Genomic DNA, 8,829 nt, shown 5'->3' with positions numbered 1-8,829 from the left:
TTGCACACATCCAGGCTGCCTCAAGCTTCCAGGTTCTCTCAGTATTGACATGGAAACTTCTAGTTCTTTGGAATGTTAGTTATGTCAAATGATGTTTTGCTGGGACATACAGCTGAAAGAGTGTCTTGCCAATTTGAACACATGAATGACTGTTTCCCTGAAGCAGAAACAGATGAAAGGATGTTTTGATATAGCAAACATGAACATGTGGAAGGACCCATGGTGAAGAAGTATAAATATAACCCAACAGACAGTGGAAGACAAGCCCCGAGTAGAGTCTTGGCTTGCTCCGCCTCGCTATTCTTTGCTAATGATGGGCCTTACATGGTGTCCTTGAGCTCAACTTGTAATAAGGCTGCCACTGAGAAGAATTCGTCTAAGAACTGCTCATGAGGTTCCTGTGGTAGCTTGCCACTTCTGTGGCCTCACTTCAGGCTGGGTGGTGAGCATGGTGGCTTCTTCAGGATTGAACTACAGCTTATTATGTGTTCGTGCCTGGTGTCTTGCTTGCTGAAAGGACTGGACTGTAGCTGCTGGGTCATGCCTGGTGTCTACCTGCCTAGAGGACTGGTCTGCAGCTACTAGGTCATATTTGATGTTTGCTATGGGACTGAACTGCTGCCAAAGAAGACTGAGCCCTAAAGAACTATTGCTGTACAGGTCTACTTTCCCCACATCCTAAGAACTTTTCCACTACCTCTGGTGGGTGGTGGACTAGAGGAGAAGTTGAACCTTTACTAAAAGTAGGTTGCAAAAAAATTATGCCTATACACTATTCCTCCTTGAATGAAAATGGCTCTTAGTTTGGGTTTTATTGCAATGAAGAGACTAGTTTACAGTTCAGAGGTTCAGTCCACTGTCATCGTGACGGGAAGCATGGCAGCATATAGACAGATGACATGGTACTGGAGGAGCCTAGAGTTCTACATCTTGATCCCCAGGCAGCAGAGGAAACTGTGCCATGTTGGGCGTAGATTGAGCATAGGAGACCTAAGAGCCCACCCCCACAGTGACACACCTCTTCCAACAAAGTCACTCCTCCTAAGATTGCCACTCCCTGTGGAGCCCAATTACATCCAAACCACCACAATGGCCCCCATAGTCATATGTTTGAATGCTTTGCCCCCAGTTAGTGGAACTGTTTTGGAAGGTTTAGAAAATATGGCCTTGTTGTTGTCACTGAGGTATGGCTTTGGGGTTTCAAAAGCACATACACAGCACATTAACAGACCCAGAGTGTGCCTATGTCTCTCTCCCACCCTCCCCCCTCTCCCTCCCTCTATCTATCCCTTTCTCTCCCTCTGCCTGTCTTTCAGCAGATCAGGATGTTAGCTCTCATCCCTATGCCTGCCAGCCACACTTCCTGCCCTGATGACCATAGACTAACCCTCTGAAAGTGTAAGCAATGTCCCAATTAAATGCTCTATAGGTCTCCTTGGTCATGGTGTTTCCTCCCAGCAAAAGAATGGTAACTAAGAAACGTCCTGCTTTCCCTGTAGGAACACAAGGATTACAGAAGTCTATGCACATGTCCCTGGGGTCTGGGGATTTGAACTTAGGTTCTCACATCCACCTAGGAATGGTTTATCCACTAAGCCACATCCTATCTCTACATCATGGCTGATGTAGGGAATATATACATACATACACACACAAAGCATAATTCAGAAAATCAACTCACCACCTGCTTTGAGCATTCACTTGGAGTGGATGACACCCAATATCAAGGATGTCAAATAACCCAAACGCCATTCTCCCGTGGATCTCCAGCTCTGAAGCACGCACAGAAAGGGTCTAAAGTTGAGAAAGACCATCTTCAAGCAAGTCAGTCACCCTTTGTGAGCTAAGTGACATGCTTGCCTCCAGGGTTACCAGATGTGTTCAAAGCACCCAGGAGGGCTCGGTAATGTTTATCAGGATGATATGACAACTGGGACCTCTGTACTTCAGGGCTGCTGACAGTTCCTGCAGAACTGGCCTGCTTCCTGTTCGTTTCAGCCCCACCCTGAACATAGAGAAGCTGGTGCCTGCTTTGTCCATGCTCAAGTGTTCAGAGCACCTTGACCCAACAAAGTCCACTGGGAGGTTCGAATTTGGTGCCTTCTGGCTTGGGAAACCTAAATAGTGGGTTGGTGCTGGAACCTTCAGGAAGCTGCTAGGTTTTTTTTTTTTTTTTTTTTTTTTTTTTTTTTTTTTTTGGTTTTTTGAGACAGGGTTTCTCTGTATAGCCTTGGCTGTCCTGGAACTCACTCTGTAGACCAGGCTGGCCTCGAACTCAGAGATCCGCCTGCCTCTGCCTCCTCCCAAGTGCTGGGATTAAAGGCGTGTGCCACCACCGCCCGGCTAGCTGCTAGGTTTTTAACCCACTGCCCTTCCTTTGAGCTGATGGTTCAGTCAGAAATCAGGTCCTGCTTCAGTCCTCTCACTTCTCATCCACTACCCTTGGGCCATTCTCCAGGGCTCTATCTATCCAAAGTCCCTCTAGAGGTTCCAGCTGTGGTTACAAACCTGTTAACCACAGAGACATGGAATGGAGGCACATGCAGGTAATCCCTGGGCAGTCTGACCAGTGTAAGAATCTCAAAATGATGTGTGTATACACATATATGCAGGTGTGCTTCAGTCTGGTCAAATTGCAGAGGCAGGTACAGCAAATCCAGTTTCCCCCACTCTTGTCTCAAAACAAGATTCATGTGACTGCTCTTAAAGAGGTACCCACTTTGAAATCCACTACCCTCAAGGAGTCACCTATTTGTATCACTTACCTGCTCGTACCTCACATATCCACCTTCCTTGGCTTACTACTCAATAAACCTTGCCAAGGTGAGACCAATGCTGACCCTTCTATTGATAACCCTGGGGCGTCTCTTGGGTGCTGGAGGTTGGAGAACAGTGTAGTTTCAGAGAACCAAGCTTAGTAAGGGAGCAGGAAGCACCTGGACCCTGGGTTATGGCAGCAGGCCCATTGGATTCAAACCATGCCTGGCTCCAGACTTCATTAGCTCTGAGACTGCGTGTCTGGAGAGCCTATTGCTTTAAGGCCCTGGGGGGCGGGGCCATACTGTTTCCCTGGAAGCAGCTCAGAGTTGTTTTTGTCTCCGCAAACTTCCACCCAAACAGGAAGTGAGTCACCTAAGAAGAATGTAGGGTTCCTGGCTGTAGGGGGATTCAGGCCGACCTTGGATGCCCCCTGTGGCAAATTGAGCTGTTGTGGAGGCCTGATAAGAAGCAGTACAGAATCAGCTTGCCTTCCTGCCAGGTGATATGAGGCTTCCGGAAGATCTTGGATCATCCAGGTGCGCCACACCCAAGCTTTCCAGAGTCATGTTTGCGCTCAGCCATAGGCACTTACAGGTGAGGAACTAACGTACCCCCCACACCCCAGTGTTGCCTTGATTTGATTGATCCCAAACATAAGCTAAACAAGAACCATCCATAAGTGCTTTCTCGACAGGCCAGAAATTGGATAGACCCTGGTTCTGATGATTCAGCCATTCCCTTAACCCTTCAGTGCCTCATTTTTCTCATCAGTAAGATGAGAAGGTATTTACTAGAGAGACAAAACTACCCGGTTTACACAGACACATTAAAACAGTAAACCAATAAGGAAAGCACAAAACACAATGCAAAAGTCAGGAATTACTCTACTCCAGCCCCGTTTCTTCCATGCCTCAGAAGGGCCAGCTGGGTTCCAGGGGAAATAGAGGGGAGGGCGCTAGAAATAATCCAAATCTTCCTCGTTAAGGAGCCTCTCCTTCCAGATACTGGTCCCCTCAGCACCCTGTGCAAGCATGTTCATCAAGTACCCAGAGATACTGGTTTCCCTGGCATTCCAAAGGTGCTAGAAACCCAATACAAGGTGGAAGATTCAAGGAATAGGTTTTAAAAGATGAAAGGGTTTTAGATGCAGCAGGTGCTAGCTAGCACTGTACTTAAGGTGGAGGCAGTGCTAGGAACCTGTTCATGCCATGCTTCCTACAGATACCTCTAAACAAGCCAGTCCTCTCATCTGGCGACGTGGTCCACTTCAACTCTCTTGGAAAAAAGAACCAGGGTCATCTTCAAGGGTCCACTCCGGCCCTCTGATGCTATTTCCACATTATCCTTTACACAGAAGGGAAAACCTTTTGGATACTGGCTTGCAAGAACAGGTGTTTGTAAATGATTTTTAAGGGTAGTGCATCCAACCCACAACAGGATTCCCAGTATGAGCAGAAACTGCTTCTGTATCAGGATACCTGGGGAGTTTAATGCAATGGCCGGTACACTTTAGAACCAAGTCTTCTCTGTCCATCAGGCCTGACCTTAATCCATTTTCCCTCAATAGCTGCTGTGGCTCCACCGGCCCTAGATGAACTGCAGAGCAGGCACTCACCTGTATACAACCCGAAGTAGTGTCATGTAAAGACATTAAGACAAATAACAGGACTCACAACTTCCTTTTATTGAATTCACCTTTATGCCCAGAAAAGCAGGGGCGAAATGCTCAGTAGACAGAGCACACCCACAAGAGCCCCAGGCTGTGCAAACCAGGAGCCATTACCCCACGTTTTCTGGATTAACGCTCCTTCCCATGGCTCCATCTGCCAGGAAAATTTCAGTCACACTCTGGGGGGACAGGCAGCTTGCCTATGGTTAGGACAGAGCAGCCTGAAGGAAGGACTCCAGGAGCAGGATGGTCAGAGACCTAGGCCTGAGGCTTAGAGTCCAGGACTTCAAACCAAAGGCTTCAGTGAGGGGATCAAGGAGACAGAGATCCTGTTCTGCCCCAAACCTTTGGTCTCTAGATGCTTGCAATCAGAGGCAATGAGTCCAGGAATCTGTTTTAAACCACAAGGTGACACAGCACTGCCAGGTCACATCAGACGAGTTTTGACTCATCACAGCCTTTGACAGTGTCAGTGCCAACTTCCTCCTGCCCAGCCCAGTAATTAAGCCTGCCCCAGAGGAATGTAATGGTCACACTGGCTTCCTCAAAGCCTGGGACCTTAGGAGCCTAGTGCCAATGGTCACCTACACAAGACAACCTGGTGGGGCCAAGGCAACATTCCTTCTGCAGAAATAGCAGCAGCTCCTGAGTTCTCTACTTACAGAGCTTTAAGTATCTTTAAAAAAAACCCACAGTGGGTACAGCTTGAAAAGAGCTGGTTCTAATACACAAAGTTGAAACCATGAAATTGGAGAGAAGAGGGTTTTAGAGTTGGAGGCTGGAAACTGGAACAGAATTCAAGAGAGGCCCCAGAGCCCAAGGAAACCTTGAGAACAGGATGCCCACATCAGATGGTGTTCAAGTATCTATAGACATCGTCACCATATAACAGGATCCAGGAAGGGCAAAAGGGTAGGTAGCTAGGGGCAAAACTGGATTTTCATCCAATCCCCATTTACCCTAATCCATGCTTCTAATCACATGTGTTCTGTAGTTCTTAGCAATCGAAAGACCCAAGTCTGTGTAGCCCTGGCTGTCCTGGAACTCGCTCTGTAGATCAGGCTGGTCTCAAACTCAGAGATCCAGCTGGCTCTGCCTCCAGAGTGCTAGGATTAAGGCATGTGCTGCCACCACCACCACCCCATCCCACCCCGTCTTTTTAAAACCACATTTCAACCACCACCACCCCTGGCTTTTTTAAAACCACATTTCAATCTACTTACTCAACCAGGAAATATCCATACCCACCCTGGGTATTGCTGGGTGTTACTAGTCCAGGCCCTAGGTTCTCAGGATGAGGGTGATGTTACTATGACATCATAGCATGTTCAATTAAGTACCCAAGAAATATCAGACTCCATCATCCAAAAGAGTGAATGCTGTGTCTGTTATACGTAGAAATCCACATGTTCCTGAAGAGCAATCCACTTCTTACCTCTATAATCCAGGACTTTGAAAAAGGATCCCCCTCTCCAAAGGACTTTAGCCCTGGCATCTCCATCCCAAGAACAGAAAGCAATGGTCTAAGAATTTCCTCAACACTCCACTACAATGGCTCATTCCTGGGTGGGTTTAGAAATATGTGCATTTGCAGGGCAGTGGTGGCGAAAGCCTTTAATCCCAGCACTTGGGAGGCAGAGGCAGGTGGATTTCTGAGTTCAAGGCCAGCCTGGTCTACAGAGTGAGTTCCAGGACAGCCAGGGCTACACAGAGAAACCCTGTCTCGAAAAACCAAAAAAAAAAAAAAAAAAGAAAAGAAAAAGAAAAAAAAAAAAAATATAAAAGAAAAAGAAAAAGAAATATGTGCATTTAAGTATACAAGTAAATACTGAGGCTACTACTGGGTCCCCAGGAGTTGAGACAGCCTCATACCTTTAAGGCCTTCCTGTGGCAGGGTGCAGACCACCACTCTGGGGCTGCAGAGTCCAGAATTTTTTGATACCTATGTGGAACTCTCCAAAGCAGTGGAGGATAATCTAAGTCCAGGACTTCCTGTGGCCACCAGACCCGGAATACAGAAATTCCACAACACCAACAGCTACATCTGTGACGCTGTGACCTGTCCACACGCCCCACAATCTGAGGGAGAGAGCACTCAGAAGTTCTCCTACACCTAGGTTAGAGGCAGGTCCTTCCACCTGAGGATGAAGTGAAGCAGCCTGCACCAGCTCACCCTTGGCACCTTCCTATAATGGCAACCAGTACTGAAAATACTCAAAGCATGGGCAGGGAGTACTCTGAAGACAAACACTCCACAACACACAGCATCGTATTTGCTGCCAGCCCCTCTCCTTTCCAACTGCCCCTGGGACAAGATGACACCAACAGTCAGCCAATCAGACAATTTCAATGGCTACATCCAGGAGTGGTTTATATAAGCTAGGAATGGTCATTCCAACCTGTAATTCCGACACTCAGCAGTCTGAGGCATGAAGATCACCTAGGGCTCAAGAACAGCTTACAGCACAAGACTGTTCCCAAAGTAAAAAGATTTAAGAATATATAGAAAATTGTTTCATTTTATCACTGGAGGGGGTTAAGAAAGAAAGTAACAAATCAAAAGGCTGTCTGTAAATTTTACTCACACACAAAAAAAATCTGTATATTTTTCAATGGCCCACTGCAATCAACAACAGACTGGACAAAATAAAAACTATTAACCCCATTTCAGAATTTTCAAGGGCTCACTCAACCAATGGGAAGATAAACATGGACATAAATGTTTCCAACTTTCAAGGAATTCTAGAAAAATCACTTTTTACCATTCAGAGATGATGAAACTGGGCCAGGAAAGTTAAAAAGCTAGAAGCTAGCCAGGCACTGAAACCCACAAACCATCCACAAGAGAGTTCAAACTAAAACTACAGAGTCTGCTGTAATGAAGCCTAGATCCATGTTGGCTGAGATACAGGACCACAGACAAACAACCTCAATGCAAGGATCAACATACTCATTTCACAGAGAAGCAGATCCCAACATAGAAAGTAAAGCCCCGACCTTGTTTATATAGCAAGCACAACTGCCAAATGGCGTCTCAAACCTGCTCCCTTCTCAAATCATGTTCCCACAAAAGCTTCATATGCCTCAACTACTCTACACAGAAGCTCCCTTTTCCAGGTAAAGCCACCTAAACCAAAAATTTTAACAGCTTTCAGAAAGGTAGGAGATGTCACAAGTACTGTATGTGCATCAAGGACCTCCTTTGTTTCAGAACCCCCTTTAACTAAGCAAGTTAACGTTTATTTTAAACAGGATTCCCATGACTTAATTCCAAGCAACATCAATTCTGAAGATTACTAACTATAAAATAAAATCCAAAGTGTCCATCACCACGGCACAAGCCTGTTACCACAGAACTCAGGAGGTACTGTCAGGTAGATCAGTACTTTAAGGTCATCCCCCAGCTACAAGATGAGTTTGAGGCCAACCTGGGCTACATGAGACCCTATCCACAAATAATCTAATACAAATACATCACTAATAAATACTTCTGTATGGATGGTATCCATACTTAGTACTCATAGCACTCTATCACTAACCAGGCTGCCCAGATCACCAATTAGAGGGTGTCTCACAACCTAGATACCTTACCCCTTTGGTCACACGTTTAGCCCATCCCTCCTCTCTAAACTTTGTGATTACATCAAAATTACTGGAACATGATGACCAAAACAAAACTACAGCCCCTGTTATCTTTTTGGTATTTTCAATGATTTATTTGTATTATGGTTTAAGATGTCATTTCTTCAATAAACTAAACTACATTGATGATATTCTAATTTTGCTGGATATGATATTAAACATTGTTCTTGAGCCTCTCAGCTATGTTCAGGACACTGTAGTGGAGAACTTGACAGTGGAGAACTAGAACAGGCCTACTCCTGTCAGGTTAATGACAGAACTAAGGAGATACACTGTGTTAAGAATCAGACTCTGGCTCACGATAGACTCTGTTCCCCCATCCTCAAGGGCTTAGCTTACAGAGCAAGCAGCCCATTCTGTTTTTCGGCTGAAAAGGCCAAACAAGCACCATGCCAGTAAACTGTAGCACTCGGGCAAACAGGAAGATCGAATGCTAGAAGTCAGCATGAACTATGCAAAAAGACCTGTCCAAAACAAAAACAAAACAAAACAAACAGCAAAGGTCAAAGTCAGTATCTAACGCTGCTCTACTATGTGGCCGTCTCTGACGTTCTGCATCTTAACTAATGAAAACTTCCAAAAGATTCTGAACTTCATCAGACTAACTGGCACTAAGATAAGAAAACAGCTTACTTGTACTGCTGGGTCAGTCTCAGTTATCTATTCTGGCAGAACCAGGAAGGACAGGGACAGAGGAGGTGGGACAGGGCTAATGAGGAGGGTGCTACATATTGAATGCAGTGGAAAAAAGTAACCAA

At 45.8% G+C, this 8,829-nt stretch overlaps 1 long non-coding RNA gene across 1 annotated transcript; it reads left to right on the top strand.

Moving 5' to 3' along the window:
- The first annotated feature begins 3,064 nt into the window (after positions 1 to 3,064).
- Positions 3,065 to 8,208, top strand: LOC143442884 (uncharacterized). The gene is made up of 2 exons (XR_013111466.1): positions 3,065 to 3,354; positions 5,878 to 8,208. It is a non-coding gene; the product is annotated as an uncharacterized LOC143442884 (long non-coding RNA).
- The last annotated feature ends 621 nt before the right edge of the window (positions 8,209 to 8,829 follow it).

The sequence above is a fragment of the Arvicanthis niloticus genome, chromosome 6 (assembly GCF_011762505.2).
Source record: "Arvicanthis niloticus isolate mArvNil1 chromosome 6, mArvNil1.pat.X, whole genome shotgun sequence".
Classification (NCBI taxonomy): domain Eukaryota; kingdom Metazoa; phylum Chordata; class Mammalia; order Rodentia; family Muridae; genus Arvicanthis; species Arvicanthis niloticus.
The sequence above is the reverse complement of the archived record's forward strand: the minus strand, read 5'-3'. Positions and strand labels throughout refer to the sequence as shown.